Source organism: Dermacentor variabilis, chromosome 7 (assembly GCF_050947875.1).
Source record: "Dermacentor variabilis isolate Ectoservices chromosome 7, ASM5094787v1, whole genome shotgun sequence".
In the NCBI taxonomy this organism is placed as follows: Eukaryota; Metazoa; Arthropoda; class Arachnida; order Ixodida; family Ixodidae; genus Dermacentor; species Dermacentor variabilis.
This window is the reverse complement of record NC_134574.1, coordinates 52,031,421-52,052,171: the sequence shown is the minus strand read 5'-3', so window position 1 is coordinate 52,052,171 and position 20,751 is coordinate 52,031,421. Positions and strand designations below refer to the sequence as shown.

Genomic DNA, 20,751 nt, shown 5'->3' with positions numbered 1-20,751 from the left:
ATGATGGGCGACTCGCAAAGTGCCTTGCTCACCTTCTACGGCAGCCGAGTGCCAAGGTGTGTTTCTTACTTCGGGGGAGAGAAACTCTGCACACCCTACCGAAATGCGGTACAATTCTGCCGTATCTGTGGCACCGTGGGACACCGCACCGACGTATGTCCACAGCCCGACGTACAGGTGGGCCCCTCGTGCGAGGTGCGGGAGCCTGCCGATGGACACACGTGCACCACCAAATGCGCCATTTGTGGGAGTGATCATCCAACGGGTGACCGCCGATGTCCCTAAAGACTAAAGCCAGTCAGGCAGATATCAAGACCACGGCCAAAGAAACCAACGAAGACCCAGCTACGGTGGTTCGCCACCGAAGACGAGGACTCCGAGCTGGAGTCCTCGTCTTCCCATGAGAGCGGGCATCGGTTCTGATCATAAAAATAAGCCTTGGTCCTCTGAGCGACTTCGTTAAACTGAAATATTGACTGTTCCGAAATTCGTTTAAGTCAAACATTTTTGCATAGAATCTATAAGAAAACTGCCGGGAATTTTTTAAAAGTTCGTTATTCTGAAATATACGATAAACCGACGTTCGTACAACTGAGAGTTTACTGTACTCCGAAACAATGTAGCCGAGCTACGAGCCGAGATGGAAGCTTATAAGCACAGGGCAAACAACAGCACATCGCAGCAACCCATACAAATTGCGGACCACACTTCCAAATCACCACCGCAGACATCACTGCAACAAAGTACTGCCTCCAGCGCTCAATCGGTAACGCTGGAACAGTTAGCACAAAACATGCAATTAATGTTCTCAGATTAATGCTACACAAACTCAAGCGAATGGTAGAGGATGTGCAAACAAAAGCCGCAGCTGTCACCCGAAAGAGGGTCAGTCAAAGTCCTGGAGCTCCTACCAGGACACCGAACGCTATAAAGCACACTGATAGTGACAGTAATATCCATGGATAATATGGCAAACAACACAAAGACCGGACACATTGAAATCTGGCAAAGGAATTGCGGCACGCAACGCACGAAATTGGCTAATTTCCCGCAATACATAGAATCGGCACCCATCCCTCCCGACATTATCTGTATTCAGGAAATAGGAAAACACAATCAAAAACTCAAAGGATACGAGCTTTATGCTCACCCAGATTACCCTCAAGTAGCCAGTCACCTTTGCCAAGAAGGATGTCGCCATTACGTAAATTATTTTTCGGGAAACCTATTCAGCAGCAGATAATCACGATTTGGCCGCAGAAAAGGGGAAAACCTAAAACAATTATTGTCAACGTTTATAGTTCTCCCAGAGAAAAACAGGCAGATTTCGAAAACGTGGTGGCCACCGCGGTGCGCCTCACTCGAGGTAGGGACAAATTAATATTGTTAGGCTATTTTAATGCACAACACTCAAACTGGGGCTACAATAGAGACAATCCCAAGGGCATCTTGTTAGCAGACGGTATAGAGCACTACGGACTTTTCCAGCTAACTCAACCGGATCTACCAATGCGAATCGGGAACAGCGTGTCCACGGACACTTCTCCCGACCTCACGTTCACCAACAACGAAAGTCAGACGCGATGGGCAAACCTAGGTGAAAACCTAGGAAACGATCACTATATCTTAAGCATATCGGATAATGTAGCCAGGATTCGAACAGCTATTGGCAAGGCAAGGCTATCCGACTGGGCAAAATTTCGTGAAAAAGAAAAAAAAACAATCGGCAGCATAACAGACGTAGGAGGATGGCCGAGCGGATCAGAGTTATTCACGCTGGGGTCACGAAAACAATTGAAACGACAGCGGAGGCTCCAGCCGTGGATCGTCACCTTTTGCATCCCTGGGAAGCCCGGAGAGGCCTCCCAAAAAGATGGAAAAGGCAGAAACTTAATCGCAAACTCAGGACACGGATAGCTCAGCTAGCGCAGGAAGCTAATGAATACGCACAAAAGTTAAGCGACAGCAATTGGCGTAAGTTCAGCGACTCGCTTTGGGGCACGTTGACTACAAAGAAAACATGGCGCATTCTTCGAAGTATGATTGACCCGGGAGTTACAAAAACAGTCGCGAATCGCACACTCAAGCTGCTTGAAAACGAGATTGAAGGTCGGGAAGCTGACATGATAGACAAAATTAAACAGATATATATAGGGACAGTTCCGACCGGGCAATCCACCAAACCCGTTTACGAAGGTCACGAACAACTGGAACTGGACGCCCCCATAACCTTTGACGAGGTTTATGCAGCGCTACACTCCTTCAAGAAAAACACGACCCCAGGGGTAGATCAGGTCACAAACGCAATGATTCGCAATCTAAGTGACGACACGCTAAAGAGCTTGACCAAATTCTTTAACGATACGGTCTGGACAGAGGATGGCGACCTTCCAAAAGAATGGAAGGAAGTAAAACTTATCCTCATTCCTAAACAAGGTAAACCTCGTAACATCAACAACCTTCGACCCATCTTCCTAACGTCGTGCGCGAGGAAACTCTTTGAAAATGTCGTGCAGGTCCGGCTCTCGAACCACATAGAGCTGAACATGTTACCCTCCAACATGTTCGGTTTCCGACTCCACGTGTCGGCGCAGGACGTTTTTCTACTATTAAAGCACGAGGTCCTGCACCCCAACAGAGGGTCGGACGATAAATTTGTACTGGCATTGAACATCAAAACTGCCTTCGACAGCATCTCTCACCACACTATTCTGGAGGGACTGGAAACGGTGAACTGCGGAGCACGAATTTATAACTGCGTGCGCTCGTTCCTCAGCGACCGCACGGCCACAACTGGATTAGGCTCCACGAGGTCCGACACCTTCAACTGTCCCGACAGAGCCACCCCTCAGGGAGCTATACTCCCTCCACTGCTATTTAATGTGGGAATGAGAAAGCTAGCCCTGGAGCTAGATCAACACCCGAATCTCGGCTGTGCGATATATGCCTATGACATCACGTTCTGGGCTCAGCAGGAGTCCTATAGGGACAAGCAAGGAACTCTTCAAAAGGCCACAGACGCAGTGGTGGAATACGCGAGGGCGGTGGACATGGCACGCGCACCCGAAAAATCGGAATTCATTCGGGTGCGTGCGAAATGCGAAAGAAAGAAGGACTGGGTGCCATTCACTCTGACTCTCGACGGTGCGCCAATTCGTGTAGTGGAGACACTCAGAATATGGGGTATGTGGATACAGCAGAATGCTGGAACATCCCACACCCTTCAAAAACTAAAGGCGGTCACAGGAAACGTGGCCAGAATGATACGGAGAGTGGCAAGAAGCAGAGACGGCCTAACTGAGGGAGAGACCATCAGCCTGGTTCACGCATTCGTAATTCGCCGAATCACATACTCCCTTCCGAATCAGGCCTTGACAAACCAAGACATTATACAGGCAAACACAATAATAAGAAAAGCCTTCAAAGCAACCCTTGGTCTTCCCGAACGCGCTAGCGCACAAAGATTCGAGGGACTGAATCTGCACAATACTTTTCTGACGAGTACGCAGTCGCGACGTTATATGCTCAGAAAGAACGACTTTGTTCTTCAACTCAAGGCAGGGAAGTAGTGGCGAGGTTAGACTTTCCGCTGAGGCCCCAGTATTGTGGAGAGGAAATGGCACAGATAAACCGCAATGTTTGATGGCACATCGCCGTGGCCCCAATTCCCCAAAACATGCACCCCAAGTACCATCCCGGACGACGCAGAGCAAGGGCAAAGACTCTTCACAAACGTTTTGGCATGGGACCGGGGGTGTATTATACAGATCCCAGTCGAGCCAGCTCAGACAGTTTCAACATAGTCTCTCCATGCAAGAACAACATAACAACGGTATCCTTCAAAACCGCCTCGGCATGCGTGGCAGAGGCTGCAGCCATCGCCTTGGACATTCAGTACGCCGAGCGCCAAACCAATTTGGCTGTCATATTATCCGACTCACAAGCGGCTTGCCTTCTGTTTCTACATGGAACGGCACCCAAATCAATAATAAAAATTTTAGGCAATAAACTAGAGGGGCACCACACTATCATTTGGTGTCCGGCATGCGAGCGACTGAAAGGAAACGTGAGGGCAGACCGTGTTGCTCGAGGATTTAACGTCCGAGCAACCGCATGGTCTAGCGAAGACCTTCCACCAAATTCTCGTGACATCCTCCTACAGCAAAGGCAGACGCGGAGACGTTTTGGACATCCTCACTCCGATTTAAACAGCCAACAGCAGAGGGACTGGCGTCGCGTTCAGACGAATACATACCCCAACCTGCACCACGTACACAGAATACACCCCACGAGGTTCACTGACGAGTGCCAACACTAAAACCTACACTATACCACATCACATGGTAGTGTCCCAGGAGGCCTCCCCCACATAGACAGCCCCATATTACACCAACATCCACTAATGAGGAATAGGCAGTGGGAGGCATGGCTTGCGGACGAGGGTCGGGAGAGCCAGTTGGCTCTTCCCAGCGAACCGCTCGTGCTAGTGGGGCCCTGGAAGAGGGGCTCCAACCATCGTGCCTTATTTTATTTATATTCAATAAAGTTTTTACTCCCTCACTGACTCCCTTTATGCATCCAATACAAGGAACTCAAGGTCACCAGATAAAGGCACATCTGAACAACATATTGCGACGGGCGCATACGAGATTTTTTATGCGTAAACAAATGTATTCTCGCAAACAGATCTAAACACTTGGAGGCCTTTGAATTCGCCTTTGAAATGGAGAGGTGGCATGTGGAACGATGTTTGGAATAGGCTCATAATTACACCGTCATGCGGCCATGTAGCAACTTTTACTCGACATTAATCTTATTTTTGTCTACCTATGTCTCATCAATAACCTGCCATGGCTGCTTAGTGGCTATGGTGTTGGACTGCTAAGCAGGAGGTCGCGGGATCAAATCCCTGCCACGGCGACCGCATTTAGATGGGGGCGAAATGCGAAAGCACCCGTGTACTTAGATTTAGGTGCATTTTAAGAACCCCAGGTGGTCCAAATTATTACGGAATCCGTCACTACGGTGCGCCTCATGGTCAGATCGTGGTTTTGCCATGTAAAACCCCATAGTCTGCGTCATCGGCTATTCAAACTTGTCTTGCTTATGCCCACAGTGCGACTGTTTACCGCCCTATTGCTGCCTTAAATCCTTGAGGTTCACGGATAGAGACCACACGTTAATATTTTTTGTCACGCCGTCATGTTGATGGTGCTCCATGTCGAACTGCTTGAAAAGCCGAATGTTGCCACACAGCGGATAGCAGTGGCGTCCTCATTAAAACAATTTCGTGCGCCACAAAGCTCGCTTCATGTATTTGTATTTGTATATGATATCACTTAACACGAAGAATCAGGAAAATTGAAGAGCTTAATATTTAGAGACAACTATGCAAAAAGAACGGAAATGTTTTGATGGAAATGATACGAGAATTTAACTTTATTAAGGCAGTTTTAATCGTCAAATAAAAAAAAATCAGTTTAGCGATAGGCTTCACATGTTTCGGGCCAGAATTCTTCTCTCGCTGCACTTGGCTAATAATAAGATTTGCTGATGGGGGTCAAAATGCAAAAAAGGCCCTCGCATCGTGCTTTAGTTGCACGTTAAAGAACCATAAGTGGTCGAAGCGGAACTGGAGTAATGGATGGAAACAACTTTATTTTGAATCCGGCAAATTTGACGACCCGGGCTCAGGTCTCCCATGAGGGGACTTCGAGGCCTTGCCTCGTCGCCGCCTCTCGGGCTTGCTGGACAGCCCACTCTTGTGTCTTGAGGTTGGAGCTGCGCAGAGCGGCGGCCCACTTCGACGCAAGAGCCTCCGGAGCTACTGCCATTGTAGCTGATGTAATCCGACTCTCCCACAACATGTGTGACAGCGTCGCTCTATTTTCCTGACATAATTTGCAGAAAGCAGTCGGGTATTGCGCGGGGAAAATGTGCTGCAATCGCAACGGACTGGGGAATGTTTGTGTTTGCAATTGTCGCCAGATGACTGCCTGGCGACGTTTCAGCATAGGGTGAGGTGGGGGCAGCAACTTCCTGCCCCCACCTCACCCTACTACTACTACGGCGTGTCTCATAATCATATCGCGGTTATGACACGCAAAAATTTAATTTTGAAATTAATATGATGAGTATATCTGAAATACACCGTCTTGCTGGCATCTTTTAACTTTATCTTAGATAAGATTTCAAACTTTCTGTCATAGTAGTTGTAAGAATGATTCAACAGCTGTCAGTATATATTTCTCTCTTTACAGGTCGCAATTTCACTCTCCAAGAGGATATTCTTTACATGAGTGAAAACCTTGGATGTGCAGTGATTATGATTACGAAGAAAACGGAGAGTTTGTATTTTTCTTAATACGTTGCTAAAAGATAGCGTTCACAATGACAGTTTTGCGGACCTGCTTATTTTACACAATCAACAACAAATTTCGTCTTCAAATTAACTAATACCTCCGTTAAGTGCTTCTTTTCAACTCTAGTATACCTAAGATCATGATGAAAGAAGGCACGTTAAACTCCGAACTTCCTTCAGTGAACCTCTCTTAGAAATACAATTAGAGATCAGTTGTAAAGTAATCTGAGCACATTTCTCGAGGAGCCTACTTGTGATACCAATCAAACGGCACGGATAAAAACGATGTATACCTGAGAAGCACGGTGCTTGTGTGACTGCATTTGATTAAAAATCAGCGGAATCCATCTCACGATGATTGTCGAGGGTAATAGATTTAGAATTGAATCAATATAGTGACACAGCGTATTGGCCACCGTCGAAACGCGTTTTTTTAGGCGTGTACTGCAGTGGAATTCCTCTTTCGCGTTCACCTAAGAACAGTTGGCGCTTTGTAACGCCGACATCACGAAGCATGGCGCGCCGGTTCGTGCGAAAGTTGAGAAACCCGTCCTGCGGCAACAAGGCTGGATGGATGGATGGATGGATGGATGGATGGATGGATGGATGTTACGAGCGTCCCCTTTGAAACGGAGCGGCGGGTTGGGCTACCAAGCTCTTGCTATTATACTGCCTAATGTCCTACCTAGGTTAAAGAATAAAAAAAGAAAAGAAAACGCCCTATGAACTCCCACAACCAAATTTTCAGATCCCTTATTGCTAGCTGTGGTTTTGTACGTCTCCGTTTTTTGTCGTTTCCCGACTTTTATTCCCCCATTCCTCCAATCGCGTCTTACTAATCCCTATTGCGGACATGTTTACTTTTCCACTGCTCCCGCTGAACTCAAGGGCTTCAAGGAGACCAGTGGTGCCTAAATCGACCGCTGGGTAGACGTCTTCACATATACCATCCTCCATAGTTTCCCTAGCCCCGCGCGACAAAAAAAAAAAAAAAAACGGCACGGACGTGAGAGAAGACGACACACCAAGCGCATGGTGTGTCATCTTCTCTTACGTCCGTGTCGTTTTTTGTCACGCAATATCATTTAAGTAATGGATTACCAACTTGCCCGGAATGCGGCTCTCGTTCAGTGCCCATGATTGTCGTTAAGATAATTCGCGTAATTTGCTTCGTCGGGCAGATTATACATGTTATTTTACTGCCTGCAGGTTATGCAGCTTCACTGATATTTTATATTAATAGTATTTGTCCAGAAATCGACATGAAGATGTGTCGTGTTAAATATTCAGCTTGGTGATTAGGCTATTACTACACTTAAATAAGCGACTGCCTGGACGCATTCACGGGGTCGGAAGCTCCACGCATAAATATTAGTAGAGGTTGGCTGCTTTCTGCTAGATTTGGAGAACCTAAACAATGACGACGATTACGTTACTTCCTAAAGCGAAATTTTAGCCCTGCTCTTCAGCTGTTTGGGTTTTTCGATATATTGAGGCTGTGAAGAAGACGCGTCTCGCGGCACAGCCGCATCGCCAACGCACGGCACGCCTCGGCTCGGCTCGCGCTGTTGATTGCTGGCGTCTTTTTAGACAGTGCTTCGGGCTGTCTTGCCGTTCCCGGTCGCTGTGCCTTTGCATTAGGGGCCGCCAATAAACCTCTTCTCAATTGGTGGAGGTGCTGGGACTCAAAACGCGTCGTTTGAAATTCTGGAGCTGCGATCAAGAACGCTACCGCACGCCACGACCGACAGCTCATCCCAAACGGCGCCGACGCCACAGTCCGTCACCTGCACCGGCGTTCCACGACAAAGGGGCCCCAAGATCTTCAGCGGTGCAGATTACGAAGACGTAGAAGACTGGTTGGCGTCATATGAACGGGCGATCGCGCACAACAAGTGGGATGATCCAGCGAAGTTAGCTCACGTCATCCGTTATCTGGCTGGTGTTGCCCAACTCTGGCTTCACAACCACGGAAGTGACGTACCCACATGGTCAGTTTTCAAGACAGCCTTTACGGAAGTGTTCGGCCGACCCACTGTTTGCAAGCTGCGCTCTGAACAACGCTTGCACGCCCGAGCACAGCAGACGGCAGAAACGCTCATTAGCTACATTGAAGAAGTCGTGGACCTTTGTAAACGAGTCAACGCCGCAATTCTCGAAGGTGAGCGAATTCACCATATACTGAAATGCATCGATGACGGCGCATTCCAGATGCTCCTATCCAGGAATCCGCGCACTGTGTCCAAAGTCGTCAGTCTATGCTAAAGTTACGATGAGTTGAGGAAGCAACGCGCTTCGACTCGGCAGGCTCTGGAAAGCGACGACTTGTTGGCGAGCCTTGACAGCATGTACGACCGATCCTCGTTCTTTCAGCGGGTCAAGGACTTCGTACGTGAGGAAGTTGCCAGCCAACTTTCTTTAGTGCCCTTCATCCAGGAGCCGACCTTCCGTCTTCCAAACACACTCCGCACTCTCATTTCTGAAGAAGTCACTCAAGTTGTCCCTTCCGCACACCATGAACCGCCTGCAGCTGCGAGTCTTAACTCTGCGCTGGCAGTGCAGCCTGTCGCCATGTCTCTTAGCTATGCGCAGCCTGTGCTGCCTGTGGCCGCGCCTCTAACGTACGCGCAGGCAGTACGCAGGCCTCCGCCGGAGTCTTTCGTGACCCAGTCCCAACCGGTGCCACCGGAAGCCCATGCGGCATCTTCGACTGTGCCGAGAGTGAATCCTTGGAGGACGCCTGACAATCGTCCCATCTGTTATTCTTGCTGCACTCCCGGACACCTCGCCCGATATTGCCGCCGTCACCCTCAAGCGTTCGGCGACGCCTCTCAGCCCTTCCTGTACGGCAGCCAGCCTTTTCGCCAATACACCACTCCTTGTCCCCAACCGTGTGCTCGTGCTGACCTCCCAGAATTTCCTTCGCATCGCTCGCCATCACCTCGCCGACGCTCGCTCTCCCCAGTGCGTCGGCAACCCGCCCCACCTGACCAGCAAAACTGAACGTCGCAGTTCAAGAGGCAAGAACAGCACCCCATTCGAACTGTCTAAGTCCTCACGCCTGTCCTGGTAACGTGGTCAAAATTCGTGTAGAAGGTGTTCCTGCATTCGCTCTTGTGGATACAGGCGCAGCCGTTTCTGTGATAGCCGCCAAACTGTGCCGTTCGCTGCGCAAGGTGACAACCCCGCTTTCTGGACTGTCGCTTCGTACGGCAAGCGCGCAGCACGTCACTCTGCACGCAGCCTGTACTGTACGTGTGCTTATTCATGGCATTGTTCACATCATCGAGTGTATTGTTCTTCCGACCTTCTCGCATGACGTCATCCTCGGATGGGACTTCTTATCGCGTCATAAAGCCGTGATCGATTGCGCACGCGCCGAAGTTGAATTTTCCCCTTTCAACACCCCCTTGGACGAAGATTTTGACCGCCCTTCTAAACTTACTGTGCGCGAGGACACAGACATTACCACCTGGCTCGTTCGCCCTCGTACCCGTCTCTTGCGATGCCATTATTCATGCAATGGTCCTCTTCACACTGTCCGACGTCTTCATGAGCCGTAAGTCTCTCCCACTACCCTTGGCAACACTTGGCATGGCCGGCAGCTGCAGCAATATATACTTTTACAATCCAATTTGTGCGCCTATTACGTTGCTCATTGGTGAATGTCTTGGCATCGTGGAACTCCTCGACTCTTCGTTTTTGGTTGACGTCTCCGCAGACTTTTTTGATGTCGACTCCGGCCAACCATCTTCGATTTCCGCGCTGCAGAAGGCGTCCAGGGTTGCGTTCTCGAGTGCCATCGCCTATACCCTCCCATTTGGCGAACGCGCCGACCTTCTTGATCTCCTGCACCACTTTCGAAGTTCGTTCGACGTTTAACAACCTCACCCGGGCCACACGTCAGAAGTGCAGCACTACATTGACACCGGTTCACATCAGCCGTTACGTCAACGACCGTACCGCGTCTCTGCCGAAGAGCGTCGTGTCATTACCACCCAAGTCGAAGATATGCTGCACCGTGACGTTATTCAACCTTCGCATAGTCCCTGGGCACCTCCTGTTGTTCTCGTTCGCAAGAAGGACGGGTTTATTCGCTTTTGTGTCGACTACCGTCGGTTAAATAAGGTAACGCGCAAAGACGTCTACCCTTTGCCGCACATCGACGACGCCCTCGTCAGTCTTCTGGGAGGAGAATTCTTCTCGTCCCTTGACTTGCGTTCAGGGTACTGGCAGGTCCCGATGGCTGCGGCGGATCGCTAGAAAACTGCATTGATTACGCCTGACGGCTTATATGAATTTAACGTGATGCCTTTCGGGCTTTGCGACGACCCTGCCACCTTTGAAAGACTCATGGACAACAAGCTGCGTGGCCTCAAGTGGTCTGTATGTCTGTGTTACCTTGACGATGTTGTGGTTTTCTCCCCTGATTTTCCTACTCTCCTGCTCAGCCTCAGACATGTTTTGACCTCTCGAACGAATGCTGGCCTCCAACTCAACCTCAAGTGCCACTTCGCAGCACGAGAGCTCACCATTTTAGGCCACGTTGTGTCCAAGCACGGCATTCTACCCGATCCTGCAAAACTTCGAGCAGTTGCTGAGTTTCCGAGGCCTCAGGCCATCAAAGAAATTCGCAGTATTGTGGGCCTATGCTCATATTTTCGGCGCTTTGTTGGGAATTTTGCATCGATAATGGCGTCATTGACTCAGCTACTACGCGGTGATGCTGCCCTCTCATCCTGGTCCCCTGCATGTGACTCGGCCTTTGCTAAGCTGCGTCGTCTCTTCACCTGCCCACCTACTCTGAGCCATTTCGACCCGTCAGCTGCAACTGAGGTACATAAAGATGCCAGAGGAGTCGGTCTCGGCGCCGTCCTCGCCCAACGAAAGCCCAGCTACCCCGAATACATAGTCGCCTATGCGAGTCGCACGCTGACGAAGCCTGAGACCAATTACAGCGTGACCGAAAAAGAGTGCTTGGCCTTCGTATGGGCACATGGCAAATTCCAACAATACCTGTACGGGCACCCATTCGACTTGGTCACAATTTACCACGCGCTTCATTGGCTCGCCAACTTGAAAGATCCCACTGGCCGGCTAGCCCGTTGGGCACTACGCATCCAGGAGTACGATATTCGCGTCGTATACCGCAGCGGACGCACACACTCAGACGCCGACGTCCTGTATCGTTCACCTTTACCTCCAGACTCGGCTTGCGGAACAACTTCCGCACACTCTGCGTCATCTCTGGACATGGACTCCTTTGCCACCGCACAACGTCGTGACCCGTGAATCGCCTCTCTTTTCAACCATCTATCTGGATTATCGACCATTCCTGTATCCCGAACCCTCCGACGCCAAGCAGTTAATTTCGCCATACGTGGCCAGCTGCTCCACCGACGCAATTACACTCCTGAAGGCCGTCGATGGCTTCTGGTGATTCCCCGCAGCTTAATGTCACAAATATGTGCCTCTTTCCACAGCGATCCGCAGTGTGGCCAAGCCGGAGTCTTCAAGACGTACGAACGAATTCGCCCCCGCTGCTACTGGCGCGGCGTGTACAATCTTGTACAGAAGTTTCTTCAGTGCTTTCTTGACTGTCAACGCCGCAAATCGCCGCCTTTATGCCAGTCTGGTGCCTTGCAGCCGCAACCGTGCCCTGCCACAGCCTTCGATCGCGTCCGCATCGACCTATACGGCCCGCTTCCTATGACGAACCCGCCGTGGTTGCTCAGTGGCTATGGTGTTGGGCTGCTGAGCACGAGGTCGCGGGATCAAATCCCGGCCACGGCGGCCGCATTTCGATGGGGGCGAAATGCGAAAACACCCGTGTGCTTAGATTTAGGTGCACGTTAAAGAACCCCAGGTGGTCAAAATTTCCGGAGTCCTCCGCTACGGCGCGCCTCATAATCAGAAAGTGGTTTTGGGACGTAAAACCCCAAATAATATTATTATTCCTATGACGCCAGACGGCAATCGGTGGATCGTAGTTGCTGTTGATCATTTGGCACGCCACGTCGAAACTGCTGCTTTACCAAGTGCTACAGCGCGGGATGTAGCCTCTTTCGTCCTAAATCGCTTCGTGCTTCGACACGGCGTACCTCGAGTACTCCTCAGCGATCGAAGTCGCGCCTTCCTCTTCGAAGTCGTCGAAAATTTGCCTTCGGAATTCCATATTATTCATCAGACAAACACGGCACACTTTCCCCAGACTAACGGGCTCACAGAGCGATTTAACGACACACTTGGTGATATGCTATCGATGAACGTGACATCTGATCATGGTAACTGAGACCGCATCCTCCCATTCATCACGTTCGCATACAACACCGAGATCCATGCCACTACGGGATTTTCACTTTTCTCCCTCCTGTCTGGACGCGAGCCTATGCACACCATCGACACGCTCCTTCCATACCGTCCTGACGCCTCCGAGTGTCTACCTGTGTCCGATGTCGCCCGACACGCCGAAGAATGCCGTCAGCTATAGTGCGCTCCTTTACGACAGAGCAATAGCGGCACTAGAAAGAAAACCGCGCCAACACGCTTCCAAGCAGCACCTACGCTCCAGGTGTTCTTGTGTAGTTGTCCGGCCCTTTCCAAACGCCGGGGCTTTCTTCCAAACTCGTCCCCAAATTCGAAGGTCGTTTCCGAGTCTTGGAGCTAACATCCCCGGTGAATTTTCTAATTGAGCTACTGTCACCACCTGAAGACTTGCGCTGGCGCGGACGTGACATTGTCCACGTCTCGCGTCTCAAGCCCTACCAGGACCCTCTTCCTCCCGGTTCTTAAAGCGCCAGAATGACTTTTTTTCCGGAGGGAGATTGTAAAGAAGAAGACGCGTCTCGCGGCACAGCCGCATCGCCAACGCGCAGCTCGGCTCGGCTCGCGCTGTTGTTTGCTGGACAGTGCTTCGGGCTGTCTCGCCGTTCCCGGTCGCTGTGCCTTTGCATTAGGAGCCGCCAATAAACCTCTTCTCAAGGCAAAGAATTCGAGCAAGACATGTGCGTAAAGTTACAGACAACTTTTTATTCTTCCCACCATATTCCTTCTTCAAGAAACACTCCACTCCCAGTTCTTCATTTTAATAAAGAAGCTTTGTGGTCGGAGAAATAGGTTGGCACAACTTCCTCGCTTATCGGGAGGTGGCTGGAGGCAGCGCGCATAGGCGTATGGCATCGTTACGCGGCGAAGAGATGGCAGCGACTGACTGACGCCGCTGACGCTGCTAGCGAGTCAACTGAAGGTGACTCTGCGTTTCGGCTTGGGAAGCGCGCACCGTGATCCGCTGATACCGAGCGGGCGCTTCGGCAACCGGAGAAAACTGCGCGCTCTCTCGCGGTCGCCACCACGGAGGAGGAGGGGGGAAGGTGTTCACGCAGTGGCGAACGGTGCACTCCAATAAAAGTTTACACCCTTTGGAGCTTGTCGTGTCCCTAAACAACGATCGTCATCTGCCTTGCTTGCGTTTCCTCTCTTGAAAATTCGGCGCTTGCTACTTTCCTGTCGAGAATGCTTTGTCAAGCTGATAACGCACAAACCGTTCGTGGCTAGGAAGTACTGGGCTCGCAGCCTTAAAGAAAGGAAATGCGGGCAAAACAGATGACGATTATTGTTTAGGGACAAAACACAACCCAATGGATGTAAACTCCTTTTTAGAGTGTGGCGGCTACACTCTAAGAAAAGTTTACACCCTTTGAGTCGTATCTTGCCACACAACTGTAAACGTCATCTGTCTTGTCCGTATTTCCTTTCTTAACGCTGCGAGCCGGGTACTGCCCAGTAACGACGGGCATGCGCGTTATCAGCATGACATAGCATTGCCGACAGGAAAGTAGAGGGCGCGGCGTTTTCAATAAAGGAAACGCAAGCAAGGCAGATGGCGATTATTGTTGCACTCTTAGAAAAATTTACACCCTTTGGGGCGTATCTTGTCCCACAACAATAATCGTCATCTGTCTGGCCTGCGTTTCCTTTCTTTAACGCTGCGAGCCTTGTACTTCCCAGTTACGAACGGCATGCGCGTTATCAGTGTGACGCAGCTTCTCGACAGGAAAGTAGCGAGCGCCGAGCTTTCGAGAAAGGAAACGCAAGCAAGGCAGATGGCGATTATTGTTGTGGGACAAATATACACCCCAAAGGGTGCAACCGCTTTAAGAGTGTGTGTGGCAGATATACATCCCAAAGGATGTACACTTTTTTAGAGTATGCGTTTCGGCTTGTGGGCCGCAGCACATTATCGAAATCAGCCGCCACCGAGCCGGCGCTCTGATTGCCGCCGCACAGGCGTAGCATTGGAGGCGGGGAGAAGAGAGCAAGGCTCGCGCCGTGCGCGATAGGGCGCCAGGAGCGCGCGCAGCTAGAGCAGCACGTTGGGCCCTGCTACGGAGCTGGTTACGGCGAGGCACAACAGCGACGGCGGCGTGAAACGCAGGAATGGGCGCCAAGGAACTGCGCTCTAAGAGATAAGATTTACAACAAAATAGCAGGAAGATACGGAGAATGTTTGTGGATCTTGTGCAGTTCATAACTTTCGCGGTTGCCGCAACTATGATATATCGTTTGCCGAAATTTTTCTTGATTTTTTCGGAACGCATAGGTTAAGTTGAAGATGCCAGTACACGTATTCAGAATACGCCGTTGATAATATGAAAATAATCACGAAAAATGTCGTGCGAGTGTTACTGGTAATAAATGTCTTGCAGTACACAATTTTATATGAGACCTATGTTCAGGGATTGACTCTGCAAGAAAGAGAGATTTCTAAATAGGCTCCAATTTAACTGGCACTTATGGTAGCTATCACAACGAGCATGATTATTACCACAATAGTTTTGTTGAAGCGCGGTGCGTATATACACATTGCCTTCAACTCAGTGACCCAAGTTGTGCCGATGGTTGCTTTCGAACCCTGTTACTTCGGCACAGCAGCCCGATGCACTAACCATTTGATCACGGGCCACACTGTGAGCCAGGTTGACTGGAAAACGGCTGGATACAAAAGTACAACCATAGATAGATAGATAGATAGATAGATAGATAGATAGATAGATAGATAGATAGATAGATAGATAGATAGATAGATAGATAGATAGATAGATAGATAGATAGATAGATAGATAGATAGATAGATAGATAGATAAGCCTCGAAAAGTGCGTGAGGTATCCTAACAATGCTCAGGCATTGAAAATTGCCATGTGACTTACTCCTATGAAATTTTATACACGGTTTTATTGTAGACTGTAAATGGTTACACTTACAGCGTTGTCTATTGGTGAAAAGGGGCCGCCGCACTGCTCATTAAAAAGGCACGGAATGCTGTTACACCGACAACTTTTATTACGTATGCAAATAGTCCCCAAAAACCACGAGATCTTTTCATTTCTATTGTGCAATGGGCGATTTCGACACATTATAACTGCTACTTTTGTTTACTAGAGTGTTTGTTTACACGATCTGGCTAGATTTCATGCTGGCATACGACACAGACGAGTGAGTAGGGGACGCGCTTGCATGATGGGCTGAATCAATAGTGTCCTTTTCGTTCTGGCCTGTCTTGCGTATGTATTTTTCGCTCTTCGTAGATTTTGAGAGGATGATATATTTATTGTTTCAACAGATAATGTCCATAAACGTGTTTCACGATGCACATGAGATGATCTCAGATTTCTTTTCTATCTAGGTAAAACCATCATGTACAACCTGCGAGTAAGAAATTCTACAATAATAGGTGGCCATTTCAATGACTGTAAAGCGAAATTCAGTGAGTATGAGAGGACAGGTGCACAAGTATTGTATACATCCGGATGCCAGAACATATTTGTGAAATTTAAGTCTGCAAGTCACAAATAAAAAGTTTTAAAACGCAAGGTTTTAGAGTATTTTAATTTGTCATGACCAACGAACAGTGTTACAGTATCTATGAATGCCACAAAGAATGTTTAGGCTGCGTAAGAAATATATGAAGTGAATCTCTTGCAGCAGTGGTTACGCCTATCAACAATTGGACCACTGGGATTTTTCAAGTTTACTCCTCTATACCGGACCGTGTAATCGCACAGCATGAACGTAAAATGCGCGGATAGCATGCCGTTCGCTTTATTTTTTTATCCTAAATGATGTCTGGTCGACTTCAATAAAAGACACATTATTTCGTGTTTGATTTGAAAGTTTAGCAGACGTCACAATTGATGGATTGATGAGTGGGTTTCAACGTCCTAAGCAACAATTTACTTACGAAAGATGCCTCAGAGTTGGACTCTGAACTAATTTTGTACACTCGGGATTTTTTAACCTGCACTTAAATCTAGATACACAGGTATGCTTGGATTTCGCCCTCGTCGAAGTGAGGCCGCCCCATCCAGGCAATGTCGCACTCAGTAGTAGAACGTGAAAACCATTGACACCACTGCGGGTAGTGTCGTGAATGGTTTATATGCATGCGTATTGTCCTTGTTTGTCATCAAGAATCCTTAGGACAGCCTTCTGGGGGTAATTATTCCAGGACCATGATGCACCAATATAGTGGGACGGAAGACGTCAAATAATAATAATAATAATAATAATAATAATAATAATAATAATAATAATAATAATAATAATAATAATAATAATAATAATAATAATAATAATAATCATGTCTTTATTTCTTTTACATGTAGGGGTACACGACACTGGAGGCCAGCAGTAAAAGCTTTCATAAATGACAGCTTGACAAAGCTGACAAGTGCATTGGGGCCTGCGGCCCCCATGCACTTGACAGCTGTATAGCGGCATTGCTTACACCAGAAAAAAGAAACACATTATACACAGTATAGTACACAATACACCCTGATAAATGAATTCCATTTGGCGGAAAGGGACAGAAACGAAATTATTGTGATATAAGGCAGAAAGCAATAAATTTGAGGCCCAGGCATCATGGTGATGGGCTAACTCTCAGGCCAAATCTATCCTCTCACACATCATGGCGCACCAATTCATGCACGCCGTACGACCATTTTTTCCAAAATCACACCAATGCCTCATTTGATTAGCTAGGACACTTGAGCGCCATGGGTGAGAACACGAGAGTTTGCTCCACGCTGCGGCGAACCTCATGCTGCAGACTCTTATTCATCCACGGTTATTAAATGCTCCTTTTGCCTCGGGTCCCATTACGCTTCGTCGAAGGACTGCCCCAAGCTAAAGAACGAGAAGGCGATCCTCAAACAAATGGCAAGAGAGCGTTTGTCGTGCAGAGGAGCTGTTTCTGCCGTTAGGAAGCGGCGCTCTCCATGCCACCGGACTTCAAAGAACGCTGATGGTTCTGTGAAGGGTACGCCACATCCCATGGCACCTGCTCATCTGCCACCTTAGGCCACGTGCGGTGTAGTCAAACCCTCGGAACAAGGATGCACCGGAGAATATCAATACGGAAGCATGACCTGCACTGCAAAAGCTGCCGCCAGAGCTACAGCCAATGCCACAGCCAAAGTCATAGCAAAAGCCGCAGCGACTTCAAAGATACAGCACACTTCGGTATATTCGAACACAGTTTCGGCTCCTGACAAATTTGCTGAATGAAGACGTTTCGCATGCTCTTCAGTAATCTGCAGGCTCCATCAAACGGAAGTACTCTACAAGTGCTGGATGCTGTTCATCTAATGCTTACAAGCACGCAGTAAACAGCATGGCTGGCACACCCTACTTCTTTCTCACTGTAGTTACACAGGCCGTGACCAACCAGGGGAATAAAGTCCATCAGTGTACAAATCTAGGCTCGTCGATGTCACAATCTTGCACTTTTTTTTCTTGTAGTACAAGCAGCACAAGGACTTAGAAGATGAACAGCGACAGGCTTATGACGCTAACTTCCGACAATTATAATTCCGGGAAGACAACACTTTTTATGCTCTCATTTTTTCACAAGCACGTGTCTGCTGACAAGATAACAGAGGCAGATGATAGTATGACACACTTGAGGACTAAGAAAAAGCTATTATGTTTGACACATATTAAAGAATTCCAACTCCTTCTTTGACAGTGACAAGGATGACTTTCTAACACAAGTATCGTCAAACTCTTGAATGCGAGCAATTTCAGTGACGAGATGAGTTGATTCGCATTTTGTTCTCCCGATTATATATGTACCTTTGAAGCGGGGAACGCATCCGCAATTGTAACAAAGAATTGCGAGAAAGCCATCCGGCGAAGGCTTGCTAACCTTATTCGAGTGCTCCCTAAAGCTCTCATTATTGCATCTGCCAGTTTGTTCGATATAACGCTTTCCACAGGACAACAGAACTCTCTAAATACCACAAGTCTTACAGTTGCCCTATTTATTTCTTTGCTTTTTTGCACGTGTCTTTTATTGCAGCATATGGTCTTGGTTCTGCACGCAGGCCCATAAGCTAGTTTCGAGCTGAGAATAATATGTTAACCTTTCCACGCAGGCCTATCATCCTCAGATTATGTGATAGGCGGCGGATGTATAGAATTGCGACGAAATTGTTCTTTTTAGCCGGCTCTGCGCGAGCTGACGTCGAGAAACCAGCCTTTCCTGGGCATTGCTTGAGCAATTGGCACGATGAAATTGTGTGAAACCCATCCTCATCTAAACGCGCTATCTGTTGCTGAAAACTGCACAACACTAAATTGGGGCAGGACTTCTTTAGGGCATTGCTCAAACACGTTTTCACTATGCCCTTTTTAATACGTTTGGAATGAGAACTAGAATAAGGAGGCTTGATAGGTCTATGTTGGTAATACCAGCAGATGTTATGCACCGCAGCCGTGGCCTCGTCGGTGAGTGTCCGCTTCGGCTGCGGGAGGTCGTGGGTTCAAAACCCCGCTGCCGCCGGTTAGCCACTGGTTATCGAAATGAGCACATAAGCCCGCAGGGCCGACACTCGGCTTCCTTCAGGGGTGTATCGTTCAGGGAAAGGAGACTGCGTCATAAAAATCCCGTATTCCACGAATGTTCTTGTAGCGCAAATCGCCCAAAAGCCACCCGCTAATCCACGCCAACGGACTCAGCTCGTTCCCAGGAACAAGTGGATACCGAAAACCAGGTGGGATTCCCATTTTTCAAGCCTCTACGACAATATTTTGGCCGGACCTTGTGGCAGGAGAGCCGCGAGGCCACGCGCCGAAGCCGGCTTCCTCAACAATTGCCGATCATTTTCTCAATGATGGAAGTCACCGTAGAGGGGCGCAGCATATCCCAGGAAGAAATGGATACAAGCAAGGGATGCAAGGAGGTCAGACACAGAAGATCAGACCGGCGAACCTCCCAACATCGCGAAAGCACCTTGTCGCCGACGCGGTTCGACAAGCGCAACAATAACCCATGGAAAGGCAGGCTAGAGCACATACGCAAGGCAAGCAGAATGCCACATTTGCCAAGAGGGGATTACAAGATTGTGATCAGGCCGCGTGGAGGACTCAAAATATCCGAGCACGGTATAGTTTCCCTCACAGCTGCGGTACAAGATGCGGCAGGCATTCCTCGAGACGAAAGGGAGGAGGAAGTTGTCTGCCCCAAAAATTATCAAAATATCCTCATCGTCAGTACATCGGATCAAGAGCGTGCAAACAAATATCATAAGTAGCACGTATCAAGATTCAAGACACGTTTTACTAGACCAATGCTTACGAGACAGCGCCTGACATGACGGCCAAAGGAGTCATCAGAGGAATCCCACTCGACGAGGGCCCAAGAGACATCACAGCAGCGATGGTTACGAGTAAAAACCCAACGGCGATAGCAGCAAAGAGACTCTGTAATACTACTACAGTGATCGTGCACTTTGAAGGACACAAAGTGCCCACGTACGTCCGATACAGGGCAGCGCTACTCCCTTGCTCCCTGTACAGGAAACAAGTGGATTTCTGTCACCAATGCAACAGACTTGTACACAGAGGAGATGTATGTCCCAACCCTGACAACAAGATTTGTGCGGGATGTGGAGCATCAAACCCAGATAAAGACCACAGGTGCCAACCTAAATGTCAGTTATGCGGCGAGGACCATCCGACCGCAGGCAAGACGTGCAAAGCCAAATTCAAAAAGCCCTTCATCGTTAAACAGAGACAATGGCAGAGACTGCAACGAGAACGACAAGAAGAACATGAAGACGCTATCTCAAGAGAAGACAGAGCAGAGTCTCGCGGAACGCCTGGCCTCCTAAACATCAGGGAACGACGCTCCAGATCGAGAACAAGGTCTTCATCCACCACCAGATCCTTATCCGGGTCCGGCTCCAGGACACCAGGGACACGATCCAGATCCAGGTCCAGAACTAGGCCATCCTCTTCAGCAAACCAGACTAACACGGTGAGCTGGGCAGACGTGGTCGATGGCGTGCGCCCGGGGGCTGGCGGGGAGACTGCCATTAATAACGAGATC

At 48.9% G+C, this 20,751-nt stretch overlaps 1 long non-coding RNA gene across 1 annotated transcript in view; it reads left to right on the top strand.

Moving 5' to 3' along the window:
- Window positions 1–16,224, top strand: part of LOC142589035 (uncharacterized) — a 54,194-nt gene extending 37,970 nt beyond the window's left edge. Inside the window, exons 4-5 of the long non-coding RNA XR_012829791.1 lie at window positions 6,261–6,347; window positions 16,045–16,224. This is a non-coding gene — a long non-coding RNA (uncharacterized LOC142589035). The remainder of the gene's footprint in view (window positions 1–6,260; window positions 6,348–16,044) is intronic.
- Window positions 16,225–20,751: the final 4,527 nt, after the last annotated feature.